The sequence below is a fragment of the Hippopotamus amphibius genome, chromosome 9 (assembly GCF_030028045.1).
Source record: "Hippopotamus amphibius kiboko isolate mHipAmp2 chromosome 9, mHipAmp2.hap2, whole genome shotgun sequence".
Lineage (NCBI taxonomy): Eukaryota > Metazoa > Chordata > Mammalia > Artiodactyla > Hippopotamidae > Hippopotamus > Hippopotamus amphibius.
Window position 1 is genome coordinate 139,188,786 of NC_080194.1, and position 23,895 is coordinate 139,212,680.

At 46.4% G+C, this 23,895-nt stretch overlaps 1 protein-coding gene across 3 annotated transcripts in view; it reads right to left on the reverse strand.

Annotated features, from left to right (window-relative positions):
- LMTK2 (lemur tyrosine kinase 2) overlaps positions 1–23,895 on the reverse strand; it is a 168,642-nt gene that overhangs the window by 124,658 nt on the left and 20,089 nt on the right. Inside the window, exon 4 of one of the 3 annotated variants that reach the window (XM_057695465.1) lies at positions 9,613–9,703. The exons of the other annotated variants lie outside the window; for them this stretch is intronic. The gene's annotated coding sequence lies outside the window, so the exon portion shown is untranslated. The remainder of the gene's footprint in view (positions 1–9,612; positions 9,704–23,895) is intronic. 3 annotated transcript variants of the gene reach the window in all.

Here is a 23,895-nt window from a genome sequence, read left to right on the forward strand (position 1 = left end):
CAGTCCATCCATCCTACTGGCCACATTTCAAGGGCTCAATAGCCACATGTGGCTAGTGGCTCCCGCAGTGGACAGCTCAGATAAAGAACACGTCCATCGAGATCGAAGTTTCTGTTGGAGAGCGCTGCTCTGGGGCACGTGCAGTGCCGAGTCCATCGTTTGGACTCAAGAAGGTCAGCTGTGATTACGATTACGATTCACTGTGAACTCTCAAATCTAGGCCCACTGCAGGGGTGAGGGAAATCAGGAGAGAGCCTCTTGCTGAGAACTTAGAAAAAGGAGAGGAAATAGCGGAGGTTTTACTGGTGAGGAAGAGCACACAGCTCTCATGCCTTCAGCTACCCTCCAGGACAGATACCTGTCAAATTTCCCCTTGGCATCAGCAGAAGAAGACTCCAGCGGCAAACTCGTAGGTTTCTCCCTTCTCCAGGGACAGAGGCCACCTCTCACAATGAAGTGGTCGAGAAATCTGTGGTTACCTTCAATTCTTGGGATGGGCATCAGGAAAAGCTTTCCCTCAATTGGATGCAAAATTTCTGACTCATGAAAAATGTTGCTGTTATAACCTTCATTTATTTTAGGCAATTCTGTTTCTAAAATTCAACTGTAGTGATTCAAAAGGAGTGTGTGTGTGTGTGTGTGTGTGTGTGTGTGTGTGTGTGTGTGTAGTCAGCTCTTTGGGGAGCTACAGAGAAAGAACCAGAATTATTTTGCCCTTGGCTGTATCATCCTCGTTAAAATCTGACTTCGTTCATTCCATGGAAGCGAAGCCTGGGGGAGGGGGTGTGGGATAAATGTGCCTGGGAGAGCTGCATTCACATTTCACACATTAGCGTCTCCCAAATTAGGGAAATAGGTCACCTCGTCAGGACTGCTTGATCCAGCTGCCGGCTTGGGGTCAGGAGTGAAAGCACACCGCGACCTCCACTGCAAGCCCCATTTCCCAGACGCACATGGTGGGGCCGGGGCGGGGAGGGGTGTCTGGCTGCTTATTGCACGTCTATATCAGCCTGCCATGTGAAGTCCCATTTCAGCACCTTAGGAGGCCCTCTGCCAAGCACATCTATTTTGAATTCTGCAGCTGTGATCACACTCACTGGGCGGGTGTGAAGAGCTGAACACCAGGACTTTCCAACCCAACCCACAGGGACACTCTTTCCTCCTAGCTCCTGCCTCTGACTCCTGTCCATGGCGTCCCCCCATTCAGAGGACCGTCCGCAATGTCCACGGGCAGCCTGAGGTTGACCTTTCAAGGGTGGCTGAACCATCAGTGTGCAATTCGCAGTTTCTTCGGTCATTTGGGAGCAACCTCCGTGTGTGTGCCCAGAAAGGCCATCCTGGCGACAGAGGGGGCTGTGATGCCCCTTGTGTGTAAGAGCCTGGAGCTGGTGCTGTAAGTGGGTTATCAAGTGTTTCCAGCTACTTGGGTAAAAAGTCTTGCAGGAGAAGGAGTGAAGCTGAACAGTCAGGGAAGTGAGATATGAATGGGGCTTTTTGAATCTCCATGTTACTGGTTCAGCTTGGGTCCCTGGGGAGACACCTAAGGACCCCTCCTCCCAGCTCTCCACAGGAGAAGCTGGAAGTCCTGGTCTGTCCCTGAGGAGGTGAGCACCAAAGAGCCCCAGGCAGCTAAAAACCCAGGTCATCCCCATGGTCAATGTCAATGGTATTGACCATCAGTCACTGACCACGTCTTCAACAAGACCCCGTCAGAGGCTGCAACGTGATGCCCACGGGCTGAGACCAGCCCGCAGAGTGTTTTGATTGGCCCATGCAGAGTTTGAAAAAAATTGTCCCTAACTGCCCATATTGAAAATTTTGGAGATTTCATGTGAAAAAAAAAATCTGCATTTTTGGATTCCCTTGAAAAATCAGAATATCTGGCCACAATGGGCCCACGTTCAGGCCCGGCAAGTGACCACGGGCTGGGCTTCAGGAGCTGCTACCTGCACTAAGAGCTGGCCACGGTGCCCAGGGCCCCTCTCCTGGGGGCCGCATCTGCTCGGACCCTGTGGACACCGACATGCTCCATTCCTGCTCAGAAACCGCACTTACTCCCGAAGGTGGTTCTCAGCCGACCCACGACAACCATCCCAAACGTTTATGGGGTACTTTCCCACACGTGGCCTCACTTAACTCTTGTAAAAGCCCTCGAGGGAAACAGAACATGGTAATTACCTGCAGCAGGAGACCATTTGGCCCAGATAAATCTGCCTACATGATGGCCTGAGATTCCTGCAGAAGGAACCCCCACTGGGAGATACGGTGATCTGGTCTGGATCACTGGGGAACTTCTTGTTCCTGGGTTAAAGCAGCGATACAGGAAGACAACTGGAACTGGAGACGCAAAAGGAACTGGGCGAGAGGAGAGAGTCAGGGGCCAAGCGGCGGGAGCTTGGCGGCGGCACGGCGCGGCCAGGACTCAGCCCCGCGGGCCGCAGCGACCCCTGCTGGACGCGACGAAGCGCGCGCCCCCTTTCCCTGAACCACGCCGCGGACAACCCCCGCGAAAATGATGGACAGCTGGGCAGGCACCGCGCCCTAGCCGAGGTACGAAACACGTGATATTAAATCCCTCTCGCAACAACCCTGTGATTACTGCTGTTGTCCTTATTCCTTTTCACGGTTGAGGAAGCCCAGGTTCTGAGAATAAAGATAACTTCCTACCGCAATCCACGACTGCCGGATCAGAGCGGAGGTGGCTTGGCTCCCCGGCCCAGCGCTGACCCACTTCCGAAGCAAAAGCAGATCCCGCAATTCCGCGTCTGGGTATATGCCTCGAGGAACCGAAAGCAGGACTAGATATCTGCTCACCCTCGGTCACAGCAGTATTACTTGCAAGAACCAAAAGGATGGAAGGAACCCATCCGCACGATGGAAGATTATTCAGCCTTAAAAAGGAAGAAAATTATATAACACCTGCTACAATATGGTTGAAACTTGAGGACGTGATGCCAAGTGAAAGGGTCAGTCACAAAAGAACAAATACTGTGTGATTCCACTTCTACGAGGCCCCTAGAGTCCTCGAATTCATTGAGACAGAGAGTAGAAGGTGGGTGCCAGGGGCTGGGGGAGGGGAAATGGAGAGTTAGTGTTCAATGGGGACAGAGTTTCAGTTCAGAAAGATGGAAACTTTCTGAAGATGGATGGTAGTGCAATGTGAATATACTTAATGCCACCGACCTGTATATTTTCCCTTTACTGAGCAAGGATCAGATGCTCTCTTTTCCTTTCCCTCCCCTCAAGCTTCCTTGCCTCACCACACACATTTGCTGCCAGGCCCTTGAGAGGGAAACAGAATGTGTCCTCTTCCAGGCGAGGCTAATGAGTGCAGGAATCCCTCACCTCTCCCCCCAGAGCAGCACTGCAGGCTCAGGTTCAGGGAAGTTCAGGCTTGGGAAGGGGCCTTCTCTCTGGCTTGGCGGTCAGCCCGTGGCCAGTGTCACACCAAGAGAACAACTCCTCCATGTTTACCATCTTGCCTTCTATCCCTGCTCTCCAGAGAGAGGTCAGGCCCTTCCAGTGGGGAGTGGACCTGGGGCACGAGGTCTCCTCTGAGCATGGAGAACGGGTGGTTAAAAGTTCCAAGAGGCAGCAGGGTCCCAGATGCCTTTGTGATTAAAGGAATTAGACTCTTCACAGCTCGTCTTATAATCAGCCACCGAGTCAATAACTTGATCCAAGAACTCTCTGCACAGTCTGTAAAAATACATCCTTAGTCTTGCCTGCTTGGACTACAGTCTTTCCTATTTTTGCCTTCAGTGTGCTCCTTCTCAGCCTGATTTATAACAAACTGGCAACTTTTATTTTTTATTTTTATTTTTTTGGCACGCGGGCTTAGTTGCTCCACGGCATGTGGGATCTTCCTGGAGCTGGGATCGAACCTGTGACCTCTGCATTGGCAGGCAGATTCTTAACCACTGCACCACCTAGGAAGCCCCCAAACTGGCAACTTTTAAACTGTACAATAGTCAACACTTTCTTCACCCAGAGAAACTTTTCCAGTGAGAACCTCACACTCCCCCTCCCAGTCACCTGAGAACCACATGAAAAGGGCAACTTCGTTTTCTTTACAAAATAACATTTATTGAAATATCAATTTGCATTGTTCTTGCCACTGGAGCCTAAAGAGTGAGGCAGGTCATTTTTTTTTGCACCCCTCACTCCTGGTTTGGGTCTTGAGCATCTGATCCTTGTTCGCAGGGGGTAAGGATGCGTGCACCAGGGTCACATCCCTTCAGCTCAGGCCCCAACTCTGTCATTTGCTAACTTTGAGCACAGCCCTCAAGGCTCAAGTTTCCCCATCTGTAAAGCCATGAAGTTAATAATAACTGTAACTAGGTTATATGTCACACAGTGCTGGACACAGAGGAAGTCCTTTAAGAAATATTATTTAGTAAGGACAATGCATGATTTTTTTCTCTTCCTCACTGCAGCATTTCAGTAGAAAACACAGGGAGGAAAAAAGGACAGGAAGGGACCATAGGGTGACATAGCAGATGCCACTGGTACCTCACCCCACTCTGTTGCCCCCACCAGAGGGATTTACCCAAAGTTAGTACACTTAGTTTTTGTGACTTTGATGGACAACTGCTGGAAAGAGTAGAAGTGCTGGGGAGGCAATGGCCCCAGATGGAGCCATCCCTCAACCAATCAGGGATGGGGGTTGGTGGGTACTCTTTCACAGTCTGGAAGCTGGAAGACCAAGATCAAGGTGTCGGCAGGGTTGGCTCTTTCTGAGACTGTGAGGTAGAAGCTGTTCCAGGCCTCTCCCCATCTTCTGATGGTTGGCTGGCCGTCCCTGGCGTTTTCTGGAATGTGGATGCATCACCCCAATCCCCGCCTTCACCTTCGTGTGTCCTTCTCCCTGTCCAAATTTCCCCTTTTTATAAGGACACATTCACACTGAATTAGGACTCACCCTAATGACCTTATTTTGACTTGATCACCTCTGTAAAAACTATACCCAAAGAAGGTCGTATTCTGAGGTACTGGGGTTTATGACTTCAACACATCTTTTTTGGGGGGTGGACATAATTCAGCCCATACCACGTGGTAGGAATCATGTGTCCGCTCTGATGAGGATAAGGGAGAGGAGGAGGAAGAGGATAAACACAACGCAGATCCCCGACAGCTTTCTCTGCTGCCATCAGCATCATCGCACTTGTGCATGAGAACCGGTGAGGGACGTTCTCTTCGTAAATGGTTATTTTGTATGGAAACACGGTTGATTATATTTTACGCAGCTTGGGGGCAGGAACCACGTCTTCTAGTTCTTGGAGCTCCCGCCACAGAGTTCCCACGTAGGACGTTCCATGAAGTAGGGTCTTAATGAGCTTGGTCTGAATCAAGTCCTTAGGAAACCCTTCCCGGCACCCCTCTCTCCTCAGGCCATTTCCACTACCCGGCTGCATGGAAGCTTCTTTGAAACTCAAAGTTTCAGTTTTCAAAAACACATGTGTGCATACTACTTGTGTGGTTAACTGCCACCACCCACCTCAACGAAGTATTAATATTTGAGACCAGATGTAGCACTTTACAAATCGTTTACAGTTCACAGACGGAGGCGGCATAAGCAGGACGGATGACCGTCTGCACTGGGAATCAGCAGAGCACTCACACCCTCGCCAAGTGTGTGTCTTGTCAGGGTCCGTTCACTCTCTTTAGATCCGAAACCACACATTTCCTCGTGTGCCTGCTGAATCTCGTGTTATGGCATTGATGTCTTTTTCTGTCCTTTTCTGGATGATTCTGAGACATCCAAATATGTATTCAATGTACATTACAGTGAATACGGAAAGCAAATACCTTAATCTCCTCGTGGAGTCAATATTTTATAGGGAAAATAAAAGGAAATGCAGGAAGTTCGTCACATCTGGCAATTTGGATAATGTTATTTCATTTTTGAATGTTGATGACATTGTGGGCACTTGACTGTGTTGTCAGACTGTGGATCCAAGGCATCACATGGAGGGAAGGTGATGTGGTATTTTCTTTTTTTTTTTAAAGATTTATTTTATCATTATTTATTTTTAACTTTTGGCTGTGTTGGGTCTTCGGTACTGCACAGGGGCTTTCTCTTGTGGCGAACGGGGGGTACTCTTCATTGTGGTGTGCGGGTTTCTCATTGTGGTGGCTTCTCATTGCGGAGCATGGGCTCTAGGCACGCAGGCTTCAGTAGTTGCAGCACATGGGCTCAACAGTTGTGGCTCGCAGGCTCTAGAGTGCAGGTTCAGTAGTTGTGGCGCACGGGCTTAGTTGCTTCCTGGCCCAGGGATCGAACCCATGTCCCCTGCATTGACCGGCAGGTTCTTAACCACTGTGCCGCCAGGGCAGCTCGATGTGGTGTTTTTTAAAGTCATGTGAATTCATCATTTGTAATCTGACATTCTATTCTCATGAACCCATTTTCAGCTGGACTCGGTCCCCCAAACAATGTCATTTCGCCCCAAATTGGGGTTTCAGTCCAGATGTATCCACTGGAAATAGGATGTGGTGGGGAAAGTAAATAAAAAGTAGAGAAGTATAAAATGGTGAAGAATTACAGGGTGAGGGGTGAGAGGCTGCGGAACCCGTGGAAGTGCCTGGAGGCTGAGCAGCCCCGTGGGAAGAGTGAGGCCTCTGCCCCCAGAGAGTGACCTGGGCTTGAAGCATCTGGGACTTTCTCTATGGGCGTCCCAGAATCTGTGGCCTCGGGAGAGGCCGGTGCGGTTAAGATGGAGACGGGCAGGAGATGACCCCCAAATCCCTTCTGCAAGATGCACAGAAAGTAGCAGCAGACAGCAGTCATTGCTTGTGGTTGCCAATATGCCTCAAATCTTGAAACGGCATGTGTGTCCAGAGTGGTCAGGTGGTCCCCAGTCTCCAGCCTCAGGACCTCGCAGCAATGACCGTGCTTCCAGCCCCACGGCATGCCCTGCCATGAAGATGGGGGGCCCGACTGCTGAGACACAAAGAGTGGAGTCCAATCGTGAGTTTCCCAACTACGAGGTCAGAGGGGACAGTCCTCCCGAGGACATCTTCACTTCTGATACCGACGGCAAGTTGGGGAGATGCCCCCAAAACCACTCTTGAGTCGAGTCGTAATTTGCTGGAAGGACTCACGGAACTCACGGAGAGCTGTGGGACCCACGGCCATGGTTTATGACATCAAGGATGCAGAAGAAAGTCAGCCAAGGGAACTGGCCCACGGGTGGGTCAGGAGGGTTCGTGCGCGGTGATTCTGCTGTCCCCTCCCACGGAGTCACATGAGTGACATCATGCACAGAGTACTGCCACCCAGCGATGCTCACCCGTGTCCAGGATTTCTGTTGGGGCAGCATCACACACAGTCCCACGGCTGTGCTCTCTCCAGCCTCCCTGGGGGGAGGGCTACACCTGCCCCACACCCTGACAAAGACACTCCCTGACTAAACTTTAGTCACTGGGAAAGCTCATGGCAGCCAGAGTAATTTGCTGCTTGAGATATACTCTGGCCCAATGCCTGCTGTGCCTAACAGTTCTCATAAAACAGCCCCACCCCGCCACCCCGCCACTTTTTGTCATTTTCCAGTCCCCTGACTCTGCTCAAACCCCTGCTCACCCCTCCTGAATGCTTTCTCACCCTCCCTTTAAAACACCCAGTCACCTCTGCACACAGCAGGGTCGAGCTCCGTTTATACAGAAGCCCCTCCTGTATAAAAAGCCTGAATAAAATCTGTCACGCTGCCCATAACCAACGTCCGGCTCTGTTTCTCTTTGGTATAAATTACAGTAAAGCACACTGTTCAACAGCCCGGCGGCCAGAGCCCCAGCAAACAAAGACACTCCTATCAGGCAGGACGTTCCAGGAGCCCAGAAAAATCACCCCCTAGCAGCCCAGGGCAAAGCCCAGCCCCCTCTCTGGGGAAGGTTAATTCTTCTCTCCTCATGAGGGCAGTGCTCTGGACTCTGGCCTGGGCAGGGAGCAGCTTGGAGAGCTGTGGCTGGACAGGCTTCCTGGGTGACAGGAAGAGGAGCCACCAAGGGAGCAGCAGGGAGTGGCCACGGGGGTCAACAGTCCTCCCACTGCAGCCGGGAAAGGGTGGGGGGTCTCCCATTGGGAACCAGGAGGGTCTGGGGTCCTGCAAGGACAGCCAAGTACCACTGGTTGGGCTACTTTATGGTGCCTCCTGGAGGAAAACACTTTAAAAAAAATTATAGTAAGGACACAACATGAGATCTACCCTCTTAACAAATTTGCAACTGTACAAACAGTGTTGTTAACTATAGGCAAAATGTTGAACAGAACAAGAACGTAGGGAAAGACCTCTGAGAACCCCCTTTAGAGATGAGAAGACTGAGGTTTGGAAAGGGCAGCTGACCTGCCGAAGACAGGAAAGTCAGTAGATAAACAGGTAAGTGTGGAGATGTACGAGGTGCACAGAACTGCCTCAGGCATCTCATTCCACATGTTCCTTATAAACACCCCGTGCTGCACTTAGAGGCAGGTCTTATTTTGACCATCACAGCTGAGAAAACCGACTCAGAGAGACAACGGGGCTCATCTGAGATCACACAGCTTCTAAACACAGCTGAGCTGGGACTGGTTCCCAGCTCTTCTGCGAGTCGCCTGGCACTGTCCACGTAACGCACGTGTGCCAGTCCCAGAATGCGCTGGAGGACCAGGTGGGAACCTCAGCCCCACCCCCGTCCAAACACAGGGTCCCAGCCATCACCATGTCTCCCTCTGCTGGAGTTGGTTGGCTTTTAGGTTGCAAAGCAACGCATTTGCTTAAACAAGAAATGTCTAAATGCTTTGCCAAAAAGATTCAGACACGTTAATAAATCTCCAAACCGTTTCCCTAGTGATGGGCATATGGTGACGTGAGAACAGGACTTCGTAAGGCAGGAACGCTGAGCCCCTATGTTCGTGTCTTATTTGCACGTGTGTTTATTTTCTTGTTTGTTTGTCTATCACCCCCCTTCCCTGGAAGGTGAGCGTCATGGCAGTGGGGACCTTGTGTCTTCATCAGCACTCTATCCTCAGCATCTTCAATGACAAAGTTGTGTCCAGTTAATGATATCTCACCCACAAGAACAGACACGCAAAGGACCCTTTAGGAGAAACACGTGCTTAAGCTCCAGCCAAAACCCCCAGCTTTTAAAAAGAAGAATTTGATCAAATTTGACCTCGATTAAATCAGTTTGAATCCCTGAACTGATAACCAGATCTTTCCTCATTTGCTTTTAACTTGGGCAATGTTTAATCTGGTTGCTTATGATCATGTGTGTTTTAAGAAGGGTTTCACTCTGTCCTTGTTAACACATTTTGGTTTTGTGGAGTGATTTTCTTGATTTAAACTACAACCCTCTTCCATTCTTTTTTTTGCCTTCTGCTATGATGCTGTGGTTTTCACTCCAGAATTTCTGTGCCCTCTGAGTTGCCTTCCTCTGGTGACATCTACAGGCAGATGCAAAATTTATGCCCACAAACAGAGAATTACTGAGGAGTCTGGAGAACTCAGGGGTCTGTTGGAAATAAATATTCTGGCATCTACACACACATAAAATTTTTAAAAATTTTCTTATTTACTTATCAAGAACCTTAATACTTTATACAGTCTTTAGCCAAAAATTCTCCTAGTAACTTACAATTTTTAAAAAAATTGTGGAGATCTCCACTTCTGGCCGAGATGGAATAGCAGGGACTGGATGGACCCTCCAGCCTTAAGCACCTACAAAACTGGACAAAACATAAGAAACACTGGCTTTTAGACACTGGATGGCAGGCAGCATAGGACAGTGACCTGATAGAGGGGAAAAAAGAAGCAAAGAGTTTCCAGGCTGCAGTGCAAGGAGGAGGACCCAGACAGAGCCTGGAAGTCTCCCTGAGTTGAGAGTTTGGGGACAGCAAAGCAGCAAGAGTTTGCAGAGCAGAGTGCCAGAGAAGAGAGGGTGCTTGGAAAGCCAGCTCAGGAGATTAGCAAAGGAGCCCTCTTGAGTCTTCAGCTGAGTATCATCAGCACATGCGTGTGAGGAAACTACCTGAGGTCAGGGGGAAAACACATGAAATAAGCAGGCAGAAGCCCACGGACTGCTGGGAATCGTCTCAGCAGACAGAATGAAAAACTCCATAATACCTGGATAATGAAGTCAAGTACTCAGAAGACAAGGCAAAATTGGCCCTAAAGAGTGCTCTGGTTCCATCTAATAAAGCTTAAAAGCAAGCCTCAAAAGGATCAAACTACTTACAAGTAACCCAACTATGTCCGGAACAAAGCTTGACAAGATTTTTTTTTTCAATACCCAACAAGGCAAAATTCACAATATCTGGCATCCAATCAAACATGACCGGACATACATAGAAGCAAGGACTACACCCCATAATGAGGAGAAAAATTAATCAAGTAAAATCACACAGATAAAATTCATAGAAAAAGAAGTTAAAATAGTTGCTATGACTACATTTGATATGGTCAGGAAGATTGAGGAAAATGTGAGGAAGTTAAGAAACATGAAAGAGATACAAAAGACCCAAACTGAACTTCTGGAGATGAAAAATACACTGAATGGGATTAACAGATTAGACACTGTAAAGAAAAGAGTAACATACTTGAAAACACAAGCAGCAGAAAAGATACAGGCGAAAACATAGAGGGAAAAAATTCTGGGGAAAAAAAAAAAACCAGGCATCAGTGAGCTATAAGACATCTTCAAGTGGCCTAATAATAGATGTGTAATTGAGTCCAGGAAGAAAGGTGGGAGGAGGAGAAAGAAAACATTTGAAGAAATAATGGCAGAAAAGTTTTCCATACTGTACCATAACTGCTGTGCATCCATCACCCATAAACATTTTTGTTCCATTTATTCCCAGCTCCACCCCTTTTTTCTGGATAAAAAAACACATCCTAGACAGAATGTCACTACACCTGTAAATGCTTCAGTGTGCATATGATGTTCTTTTAATAATACCCAACAAAGCTGGTACAAGAGTGTAAAACAATTATATTCCAATAAAGAGCTTAAAAAAAATAATACCCAACACATCCTTAGGAATTCTTGACTACAAAGTAGAAAAACCTAATGTTATTTATATGGAAAATTTTAGCTCTGGAATTCTGCGTAAGTACATACAATATTCATGGACAGTCTTTAAATTGCCCTGCAGTTACAGAACTGCAGCAATTAAAATCTTTATCCAAGTGGAAAACTAAAAGTAGACAACTATACCATTATTTAAAAATTGGCACATTGACCTCACATCTAGATGTGTGCATTCATTTCGTTTCCCTAAGATGATTCAAAAACTAAGAAGTTCAGTGTGGTCGTTTTCTATTGACTTAAATATGTAGCTAAACTCACTTTCTCTAAATGCACAGGGTATGTGTTGCCAAAGTGCTGAACAGCCCTCATGGATCTCCAGGGCATGGCTGAACATGTTTTATTTCCAGAATTTCATTTTATTTTCTTGCTAGAAGTGATTCATGTTTCTTAAAAAAATCGTCTCACAGGGAGGGTGGGAGGGAGTCGCGGGAGGGAGGGGATATGGGGATATATGTATAAATACAGCTGATTCACTTTGGTGTACCTCAAAAGCTGGTACAAGAGTGTAAAGCAATTATATTCCAATAAAAAGCTTTAAAAAAAATCATCTCAGCCTGACAAGCTAAGGGAATGGTGTGGTCATCACCCACTATCTTCCTGATGCTCTAAAGGACGCTGACTTTCAGGCCAGGTGGGGATCTCTCCTTCTCTAATTAGTCAGGGTTCTCTGCTCTGTGTCCTGTGGCATCACCATCTTTCATGTGGGGAGCAACTGTGCATTGTTAGTAAAAGCTCAACTCCCGTAAGAAGCAAAACCAGCAAGAAAATTCATTGTGTCCTGGTTTTCTAGACAGCATCCTCCAAGATCGCACCCAGGTGCTTAATAATTTAGACTTTTGGGCAAAGTTCTCATTAGAATAGGTCAAAAACATGAATAATTCAGGGAACTGGCGAATCGTACTGCTCAGTTGTGCTGACACTGGCCAAAAAAGACCATAAGCACTTACAAAGAGGTTCAAGGTGACTAGATCAGGTGGCTGGGTCCGGATGACACCAAATTTGGTTAATGGGAATCCCAGGTCAGATCCAGTGGTGTCAAACTACAGGCACTGCCTGCTACGTTTTACAGGTCATTTTAGTCTGAAATGTCTCACGAAGTAAAAATTCCTGCCAGGAAACCACACTCTACATCTCTAGTCCTCTCTCTCTCCCACTTCCCAAGATCACTGTTTCAATCCTCAAACCCCAAAACATCTGCATCCTCAGCAGGGGAACTCGCTTCTTAACTGAGAAAGCAGAAGCCATCAGAAGAGAGCTTTTTGCCCCTCCCCCAACACCATTTGTCCACTACCAGCAGCTGCAACCCACATACTCTGCCTTCTATCCTTACGTATAAGATGCTCTAGCCCCATCCTACCTAGCCAGCTCCTCCATGTGGACACTGGACCCCCATCCCACTCAAGGACATCACTCCACTCACTCTCCCTTCAGTCACTGATTTTTCATTGCCTAATAAATCTTTCTCATTGGTGTATAAATATGCTGTTATTGATCCTATCTTTAAAACTACAGGCAGACCTCCGAGATATTTCAAGTTTGGTTCCAGACCACCACAACGCAGCAAATCTTGCAATAAAGCCAGTCATAAAAACTTTTTGGTTTCCCAGTGCATACAAAAGTTATGTTTACACTGTACCATAGTCTATTAAGTGGGCAATAGCATTATGTCTAAAAAAACAATGTACATACCTTAATTTTAAGATACTTTATTGTTTAAAAAATGCTAACCATTATCTGAACCTTCAGCAAGTCATAACAGTAGTGACATCAAAGATGACAGATCACTATAACAAATATAAAAATAATGAAAAAGTTTGAAAATTGCAAGCATTACCAAAATGTGACACAGAGACATGATGCGAGCAAATGCTGTTAGAAAAATAGCACTGATAGACTTGCTTGATGCAGGGTTGCCACAAAGCTTCAATTTGCAAAAAATGCAGTATCTGTGAAACAATAAAATGAGGTATGCTTGTAATTCTCAACATGGGTGTCTTACTTCATTTGGGCTGCTATGAGAGAATACAACAGACAGACAGAGTGGCTTAAACAACAGATATTTATTCCTCACAGTTCTGGAGGCTGGGAAGTCCAAGATCAAGGCACTGACAGATTTGGTGTCTGGTGAGAACCCTTTTCCTGATTCACAGCCAGCACCTCCCAGCTCTGTACTCACATGGCAGAGGGAGCAAGGGAGATGCCTGGGGGGTCTGTTTTATAAGGACTCATGAGGACTCCACCCTCATGACCTAGTCACCTCCCAAAGGCCCCATCAATTCTGGGGAGATACGGTCAGTTCATAGCATAGACACTGGAAAGATGCTGAACATCACAGTCACTAGGAGAAAGCAGATTAAACCCACAACAAGATGCCACAGCAAACCAATGAAAACGTCTTAATTTTAAATAAGACCGGCCATACCAAGTGTTGGTGAGGATATGAAGGGACTGGAATTCTCTTCCCTGCTGGAGTTGTTTTCTCCGTGTGAACAGGAGTGTGTCACTCAAGTGCTGGTGAGATCTCCTGGGCTCTTAGCTTACTTTTTCTTTTTTTTGTACATTTTATTCATCTATTTTTTTAATGTTTTTAAAATTATTTATTTATTTGCTGTGTTGGGTCTTTGTTGCTGTGCACGGGCTTTCTCTAGTTGTGGCAAGCAGGGGCTACTCTTCATTGTGGTGCGTGGACTCCTCATTGAAGCGGCTTCTCTTGTAGCCGAGCACGCGCTCGAGGCTCGTGGGCTTCAGCAGTTGCAGCACACAGGCTCAACAGTTGTGGCTCCAGAGTGCAGGCTCAGTAGTTTGTGGCACTTGGGCTTAGTTGCTTAGTTGCTCCGCGGCATGTGGGATCTTCCCGGAGCAGGGATCGAACTGGTGTCCCCTGCGTTGGCAGGCGGATTCTTAACCACTGCGCCATTTAGGAAGTCCCTTAGGTTACTTTTTAGCATGTTTTGTCTCCTGAATTTAAAATTCTTTGGAAAATGGGTTGGCAGTGTCTTAAAACTACTATATGACCCAGCTTTTCCACTCCAGCTTCCTCCACTGAAGAATCGGGATTCCCAAGGCACATCCTCCCTCCTATCCTATAAAAAACAGCAACAACCATCACAACCACCACCATCTGCTACAACACAGCCTGTGTCAGCAGTGGGGCCGCCCCCAGATCCCCCATACTCGAGGACTTCTTGCCAAGAAGTTTCTGAGCATTTTTCAGTAAAAACCTATCCTTGGGGACTTCCCTGGCAATGGTTAAGAATCCGCTTGCCAATGTAGGGGACATGGGTTCGACCCCTGGTCCAGGAAAATCCTACACGCCACAGAGCAACTAAGCCTGTGCACCGCAACTACTGAGCCCACATGCCACAACTACTGAAGCTTGCATGCCTAGAGCCCATATGCCACTCACTGCAACTAGAGAAAGCCCGCACGCAACAACGAAGACCCAATGCAGCCAATAAGTAAATAAAGAATATCAAAAAAAAAAACTATCCATGAAGTTTTTGCTATCTGACCAACTCTGTGATTTATTTGACCAATGTATCTGTTTTTGACCAAGGGCAAAAAATATTAGGAGAGCCCCAAACTCTCAGGCACATATGAAATCTTAGAGGAGAAAAGAAACAAAATGCTTTAGGAGGCTGATTTTTTCATGAACGAGAAATGTGAGCATCTCCATCTCAACTTACTGATGGGCTACAGGTAACTTTTAATGGAGACTAAGTGAGTTAAGGAGAAATCGCAACAAAATCCAACACAATGAAAGAGGCCACAGCTCTCACTCCAGGCACCCTCTTCTTATCTGTCTGCTCTTCCCTAACATGCAGGTGCTATGGTGGGGGTGGGGAGGGGGACACCTTGAATTGGACAGATATCCCCTGAGAATCAGACCCTGGAAGCCATCCAATAAGAGAAATTCCAAGGAAGGGGGCATTGTCAACCAGAAGTTCTGGAGACTGCAGACATCAGCGCCAGGTCCAAATCTAGGAGATTGTTCTAAAGCCTCGGGGGCCCTCATGTTCTTATCTAGACATGACCTTGAACAGATACACAATCAGAAGACATAGGAGCTCACCCTTCCTCTGACTCTTCCAGATGTCTGACCTTGAGAAATTCACCCAAGCTCTTAGAACATCACTTCTCTTATGCATTTACGCAATGCATAACTTTTAAATAAGATCCTCTACACACACATTGATTTGCTACTGAAAATTGAAACAGCACATCAAAAATTTTCATTGCAATTCAACATACTCCTCTGATAATGCTCAAGCCAAATTGATACTGAGCAGGGCCCTGTGGGGCTCCTGGGCGCAAAGCCTTTCTGTGTCCCCTATTTCTTTGACTATAGGAAACAGCCTTCCTTCAGCCTCCATGACCTTCCCTGAGTTCCAGTGGGCAGATTCAAGCAGTTGCTAATCAGAGAAGGGAGGGGGTGCAGGAGACCAGGGAGAAACAGGCAAGAGCAGTCTTGGGGCAGGTCCTGTTTCCCCATCAACAATGCACACAATATCTTTGAGCTATGGTGCAGAAGTTGAGCCCCCTCCAGGTGGGAGAAGTTTATGATTAACGATGGTATGCTGCCCACAAGCATGTAGACCCCAGACCAGCTGGACCTGAAGGGTGATAATGCTGACTCCTACTTAGCTCTCCACCAACCCCTCAGAAGAATGCAGGACTGTCACTGCCTTGGTCCTTATCGCCTACCCCTGACCACGAGCCCCGACTGTAAGACCTCTCCCTATTCCCCAGGGAGGGGGGGCACAGCTCTTGAGGCGCTAGCCACTGTGTTTCCCCTTTGCCTGGCAAAGTAATAAAGCTATTCCTTTCTACTCCTCCAAAGCTCTGTCTCTGTATTTCTACCTGGCATGGGTGAACAGAGGCCAGGTTTTTCTCTCTCACAAAACTACTGTTTTCTTTACATTCCTTCCACACAAGTTAATTTGTTTCAAATTCTTGATATTGGGTTTCCTCTTAGGGACTTGAGGCTTCTAAAACAGGCAATACTTGAGACCTAGGAGTGCTTCTATGTGTCAAACCAAAGTGGAACTAAAGGATATTCAAGTCATTCAAAATGCAAACTACATAGATTTCCTTATATGTTACCTGTGTTAAGGTAGAAAAGAGATGCAAGAAAAAAAAATCGCAGAACTTATAATACAGGTTATTAAAATATTGGTACAGAGTCTGTTCTATACGCAATAAATTTTTATGGAGTACATATTACATGAGTGGCATGAGTAATAAAAGTTATTAATTAATGGGTTGGCTAATTAAATATTACTGGTGTAGAAATAATAAATATAAAATGAATGTGTACATCACAGAGAGCCAGAGATCTCACTGTGTACGTGAGATAAGTCAACTATTACAAATAAAAGGTAAAATATGAATTATAGTTAATGAAAACCAAATTTTTAATCAAAATGACTTAAGTAAAATGAAAGTTTTTAATGTTTTAAAATATTTACTGGATTTCACTAAATCTTACTAAATTTTTCTAAACATGACAGGTCACAATTCTAATATTCAATGTCTAACTAGTTGCCAACATAAAAAATTGATATCATACTTCTCTCATATTACATCTAGACCTATATGTACACAAATCAAAAATAACGTGTTGTTTAATACTGCAAATTTTCCTTAGTCACCACGTGCAACTGTTATAAATAACAAGCTACTTTGTGAATACCTCCAGAACTATTTTATACAAATTAACTGTAACTATAATACAAATTAAAATACCAAGAGAAGGAAAAAAACAGACATTCAGCACTACCAGGAAATAATACTTTATTATATGAGAATCTATCACATTCAGTGTATCTGAGAAAAAGGATTTGACGACTTAATTTTATTTTTTAAAAATTTGTTTCCTAAAGTTCCTGCCACTCAAATCCTCCCTTGTCCCCTGTCTCTGGGATCGGAGAGGCACAGCCTCCACATCTTTAGGCACAACTGTCTTTTGTTTTGAGGACACAGAGCAAGAGATGTGAAGAAGCATTTTCTTGGGGCCTGAGCAGTGTCAGCCGGGCAAGTGGATGTTTAGTTACAAATCACCCGGGCTCAGGTGACAGGAGGGCCTGTGTTTCCTTCTCTTCTCTCTTCTCCATTCTCTTTTCTCCTTCCCTTCTTCTTCTCTATCTGCAGTTAACCTTCACACACACTCACTCTCTCTCTCTGCATACAAGCCAGGCTAGTGGCTTGTTCATTCATTTACTGAATGTGCCGCAGCCTAGCCAAGTATCACATGAGTACTTACAATCCTAAGTGTGGTCCAGATACATGTTATGCTAAGTCAGGCTATCCTAATGTTATCATATCTTAAAGTACTGATCCCTGTCTTGTCCTTTGAAATTCACCCTAAGTACACATATACAATGGAATACTACTCAGCCATAAAAAAGAACAAAATAATGCCATTTGCAGCAACGTGGATGCAACTAGAGATTATCACGCTAAGTAAAGCAAATCAGAAAGAGAAAGACAAATACCATATGATATCACTTATATGTGGAATCTAAAACATGACACAATTGAACATATCTATGAAACAGAAAGAGACTCACAGACACAGAGAACAGACTTGTGGTTGCCAAGGGGGAGGGGGTTGGGGGGGAGTGGAGTGGGAGGCTGGTGTTAGCAGATGCAAGCTATTATAGATGGAAAGGGCAAACAACAAGATCCTGCTGTATAGCACAGAGAACTATATTCAAAATCCTATGATAAACCATAATGGAAAAGAATATTTTTTTTTTTTTTTTTTGGCACACGGGCTTAGTTGCTCCGTGGCATGTGGGATCTTCCTGGAGCTGGGATCGAACCCGTGACCTCTGCCTTGGCAGGCGGATTCTTAACCACTGCGCCACCTAGGAAGCCCTGGAAAAGAATATTTAAAAAAAAGAATATATATGTGTATAACTGAATCACTCTGCTGTACAGCAGAAATTAACACAATATTGTAAATCAATTATACTTCAATTAAAAAAAAAAAAAAGAAATTCCCCGTAAGGAAATCCATCCAGTCCACACATGACACGGGATCTGAAGTGAATCATCAAGGGGAACAGGTGGGTACCTGCCCCACTCCCCTCAGCTTCCCAAACAACCGCCAGCTCCCGAGCTTGAAGCAACGCTTCAGAAACACTCAACATGACCCTCTCCCAGGGCAGGGGGAGGTGAGGGGTGGCTTATGATAACCATTCACCTGCGCTGGAGAGTCTAGTGGATTGAGGCAAACTTGACCCTCTAATAGCTTCCTACGGGGAAGAAGGGGTTGTGGAAGTCACGGAGCCTGACTCTCTTGGGAGCTCTTTAGTTGGCACCAAGGAAAAGCCCAAGGATGATTTCTGGCCCTGCCACTTACATAGCTATTTGACCTGGAGTATCTCTTAACCTCCCTTCTCCTCGTGGGGATAATAACACTTCAGAGAGTTGTGGCAATGATTAAGCGACACGATGACATAATGCTGGTCAACCGGGCAAAGCTGTCCAAACACGAGTCCTGAGAATGGCTGGCCTCGCGGCTGGGCAACCTGCACAGTCCCCAGGGCCCTGCGCTTGGATGGGCCCCATGCTTGCTTGATGCGCTGCAGCCTCCACACTGAAATTCTTAATTTTTGAACAAGGAAACTTGCATTTTCATTTCGCTCTGGGCCCCACAGCTTATGTAGCCCGTGGTAGTTATAAGCCTTATTTTGCTGCCATACCAATAGGAAGTCATGAGGAATGCGTCCTATCCACAATTTAATAAAAAACTGTAAATTAAGCAGAGGTCAGCCCTTATAGACACGGGCTGTGTGCTTACAGGGACCTTAACTCACAACTCATCGTTCAGCTACAAAACCTGCAAGCTGTCCTTTTCATTCAGCTCTAAGACCCTTTACAGCCTTTGGTAACAAACAGCATCTTCCCCACTCTAAGGCGCTTGTTCGAAGCTCCCACGTGTAAACTTACTGAACAGATAATTGCCAAGTCTCTTTGAGTGGGAAAGGAAATCCTCTGCTAGAGAAATGCCTCATTTATAAATAAACATACTCTGATAACTCTAGATTTCCCGCCATATCACTATACAGAGGCATCAACTAAATGTTGAAATTCAGGTCTTTTCAGGTTTTCTAACTTGTCATTCAGGAGTTGCTTTTCCATGGGCCTTGGAATTTAATCACCAACATTTAAGAATCGCAGCTCTTAATGTCCTCAAATTTGCTCTAGTCCTGTAAGACAACTGAGACTCAGACTAGATGGGGAAGGACAGAAAATGAGGGATGATTTTAACCACCTTGGCCATTGCTTCACCTGATCCACCTTATGACTAGTCATGTCTCCCAGGTGAGGCCAGGACCTCTGTTCTCCACCGCTAGAGCCCCTGGTGCCAGTAAGTGCCAGGCCCTGAGGATTGAGGGTAAATAGGACACACATACAGTCTCTAATTTTCAGGAGATTCCACACAAACAAAGTAAACCAGTTAATTCCAGACCATGGTAAGTGCTCTTCAGAAAAAAAACACAGAGTGATGAGATTAATGGGGCTATCAGGGAGGGAAAAACTTTTCCTCCAGTCTCATAGGTTCAGTTCATGGGCCCTGTGAATTAAACTGACAAAAGACAGACTAACAGGAGAAAAGGTACAATTTTATTTTACCTGCATGGGAGTTTACAGGAAAGAAGTGAAACTCAAAGAAGCAATTAAACTTGGGGGCTTACATACCATTTTAACAAAGGATGGTAAATTCTGGAGAAGTGACTAGACAAAAGAAAGGGAGTTTGAGCTTCATGGGGAAGTCACTAGGAAATACATGGGGAACTACGGAAGATAAGGGTTCTTTTAGAAAGGTCTGTTTATGCAGACTCAACCTGGCGTCAACTCTCCACCTCCAGTGATGAGCTGCTCTCCCTTCCCTAGCACAGGAAAAGCACTTTTCTTGTGGGAAATTTATAGCCTGCTTTAGGCAGATAAGGGGAGAGCACAGAACTCTTCTTGCATGTGTTGTCACTCAACTGCCTTCAGCCCAAAGTAGTCCAAGCGGCATACTTTTTGGTGCCATATTTTGATTCCTTTGGGGGCCAGAATGACTTCTCTTTCTTAGCTCTGAGGTAGTTTTCCTCACTCAGAGGGCACAGCCTGGTTTTGGTCAAGCATCTCTCATCACAGCCCTGCTATGAACACAGGAAGCATCCCAGCAGAGCATCTGGGTCTCAGCTGGTAGAAGTCCTGCAGAATCCTGTGATCATTCAGCCCAGAGGACAGAGAGAGGCTGCAGCTGGCGAATGCCTGATCCCATCTCCTCCACCCACCACACCTCAAGGCCAAAGTCACAGGGCAGGACCCTCCATCCTTCTCTGCTCAACCTTGGGTGAGTAGCAACCATTTTTTAAAAGTAAACTTTCTATTGAAGTAAAACACCTGTACAGAAAAGTGCTTGATGCATTTCCATAAAGTAAACAAACACACCCGTGTAACCAGCCCGCCCATCAAGAACCAAAACATCATCAATATTTCAGGACCTCCTCACCCCCAGTTACTGCCCTCTCCTCTTCTAGCACCTTGGATGAGTTTTACCTGGAATATCTTTGTTTCAAAAAGTCAATAATGGGGACTTCCATGGTGGCGCAGTGGTTAAGAATTCGCCTGCCAAGGCAGGGGACACAGGTTTGATCCCCGGTCCAGGAGGATCCCACATGCTGTGGGGCAACTACTGAGCCTGTGCTCTAGAGCACTTGAGCCACAACTACTGAGCCCACGTGCTGCAACTACTGAAGCCCGCACACCTAGAGCCTGTGCTCTGCAACAAGAGAAGCCACTGCACTGAGAAATCCACGCACCGCAATGGAGAGCAGCCCCTGCTCATCACAACTAGCGAAAGCCTGCGTGCAGCAATGAAGACCCAACACAGCCAAAAATTAAAAAAAAAAAAAAAAAAAAGGCAATAATGGCAACAACAGCAGCCACCATTTATTCCTCATTCACTGAGTGCCTGGCCCAGTGCCGGGTGCTTCATGTGGCTTCCCTGTCAACAACCTATAGAGTAGGTTGTATTATCTCCATTATAAAAGGGGGAAATTGAGGCTCAGGATAAGAGACCTGCTCAGGTTCGTTCACTCCAAAGTATCTACTGAATATTCACAATGTGACAAGGTCCTGGTAAGAGACTAAATATAACAATGGACAATGGTAGAGCACATGTGGAAACAGAACTCTGACCCACCACTCAGGAAGCCAGCCTGTAAGTCAGACTTGTCAGAAGTCAGACCACTATCTCCAGCAAGGAATCCAGGAAGCCAAACTAACACCTGTAACAACTGGCTTATAACAATGGGGACTTGACTACTAACTGACAGCTTTCCTCATTTTTGCTGCTGCTTCCAAGTTAGGACCAATCAGAGAAAGCCAAATACGTTCCCAATGCACTCACATCGGATGTCCAGCTTCTATTAGCCGGCCTCTGGTTTCCCCTGGTTGACAGCCTCCTATCAGAGCATATCTGAGGCTTCCTTTTTTTCCCCCCACTATAAAGCTTTCCTGCTCCACTGCCTGCCTTTAGGTCCTACCAAACACAAATGATGATGATCAACTCCCTTGCTAGAAGACGCTCTGAATAAATAGCCCTTGCCTGCTCTTATTTGGTTGTCTTCGTTTATGTCCACATGGGGAAATAGAGTTGAACAAACACAGACCCTGCCCCTGCCCTCGTGGGTCTTACTGTCCAGTGGGCAAGAGACCCTATTCAAGCAATCACAGCAAGTGGGACCGTGCGGCTGTGATTTTGCTGTAAGAGAGAGGCACAGTGGTTCAACCGCCTGTGAAGTGGGGGGTTTGACCTGATCTGGGAGTCAAGGAAGGCTTCCTGGAAGAAATGATGCTGGAGCAGAGATATAAATACTGTGTATGAGACACCTAAGGTGAGAGGAAGGAGAAGAGTATTCCAGGCAAAGACAACAGTACAAAGAGGCCATGGCTGGTGGAAGGGTAACTTGAGGGACTGAAGTGGTAGATAGTGTGAGATAAGGCTGGAGAAGTCTGCAGGGGACAGATCAGGCAAGGCCTTCAAGGCCAGGGGAAAGGCTTCTGTCTTTATTCCAAGAGTAAATGGAACCCAGTGAAGGACTTGTAGTTTGGTGGCAGAGGGGGGAGGGAGGAAAGGGGAGCCATATGCTTGAAGTTCTAGGTTGAATCGTGCCCCCCCCCCAAAAGATACGCTGAAGTCCTAATCCCCATACCTCAAAATGTGACCTTATTTAGAAATAAGGTCATTGCAGATGTAATTACTTAAGATGAGGTCATACTAAAGTAGGGTGGACACAATCCATTATGACTGGTGTCCCTATAAGAAGAGGACACAAAGGGAGAAGAAGACCATGTGATGACAGAGGCAGAGGTTGGATGATGCAGCTACAAGCCAAGGAACACCGAGGATTGCCAGCAAAACCAGAAGCTGGAAGAGGCAGGGAAGGATCCTCCCTTAGAGGCTTCAGAGGGAGCGTGGCTCTGCTGTTACCTTGATTTGGGCTTCTGGCCCCCAGAACTTGAGACAACAGATTTTAAGCCACTCAGTCTGCTAGGGCAGCCCTAGGAAACTAACACAGCTGGGTTTTTAGAAAGATTGCCCAGTTAGGTTGGAAGGGGAACTCAAGTGGATGAGGGTTGGCCAATGAGGAGTTCATTGCAATTATTCCCCAAAGAGATGATGGTGGCTTGGACTAGGGTGGTGACAGTGGGGCATGGCGAGAAGATGAAGTTGAGAAACGTTAGAAGGTGACATTCATTGAGAGAGTATGGAAGTAGGTCAGCTGTGCTTTTATCTACAGCCTCATACACGCTGAAAAGGCCTCAGACACTTCCAAGAAATTAGTCACCAGCAAGGCAGCTGGGGTTGGGCACAGGCAGTGGTGACACCCGGGACAGGCCAATGGGTCAGGAGATGGGTCAGGCCAGTGTGGCTGGAAAGACAACATCACAGAGTTACACAATCAGCAGGTGTGTGGGCTCAGAGCAGAGGAAATCTGCGTGATTAAGAGGCACACCAGGGATTTGGATTGAAACAGATAACTGGGGACAGCATTAAATAAGAGAGACAGAAGTGTGATCTGAGAGTCGAGGGCCCTTGTCAGTAGCAAAGTCCAAATACACAGCCTGGCCAGAATCACCAAGTTCCCTGCTCCCTGCTGCTGGTCTTCCCCACTGCAGACATTGCTAGTTGATCCCAGCACCCATTCCTTCCACTCTGGGAAGTCCCTACCAATCGCGTAGAATGGATACATAAGTGAAATACTCTTGCAATCCCAGGACAGGGCTGGGATTCAATAGGGGACTCTGAGACCTCTCTGGACACCTGCAGACCTGCACTTGGTCCCTTGATCCTCAAAAGAACTCGGGGAAGTTGACGGAGCAGACACTTGCTTTACTCCTATTTCCCACAAGAGGAAAATGGGGCCCAGAGTTATACGGCTAATAACCGACAGATCGAGGCTCTAATTAAGGCCTTCTACTTCCAAAGCTTCCTTCTACTCTTGCCCGGAGCAGTTGTGAATTGGTGGCCAAAATAAGGAAGATCACTGAATCAACATTTTTCTACTGCAGTAAAATACAGATAAAATTTACCATTTTAACCATTTTAAGTGTACAGTTCTGTGGCTTTAAGTACACTCACACTCTTGTGCAACCATCACCACCATCCATCTCCAGACCTTTTTCATCTTCCCAAGCTGAATCTCTGCCCCCATTAAACACTAACCCCCTATTCCCCCTCCCCCAACCCCCGGCACCCACCCTTCTATTTTCTGTCTCCATGATTTTGGCTGCTCCAGATACCTCATATTGGTGAAATCATAC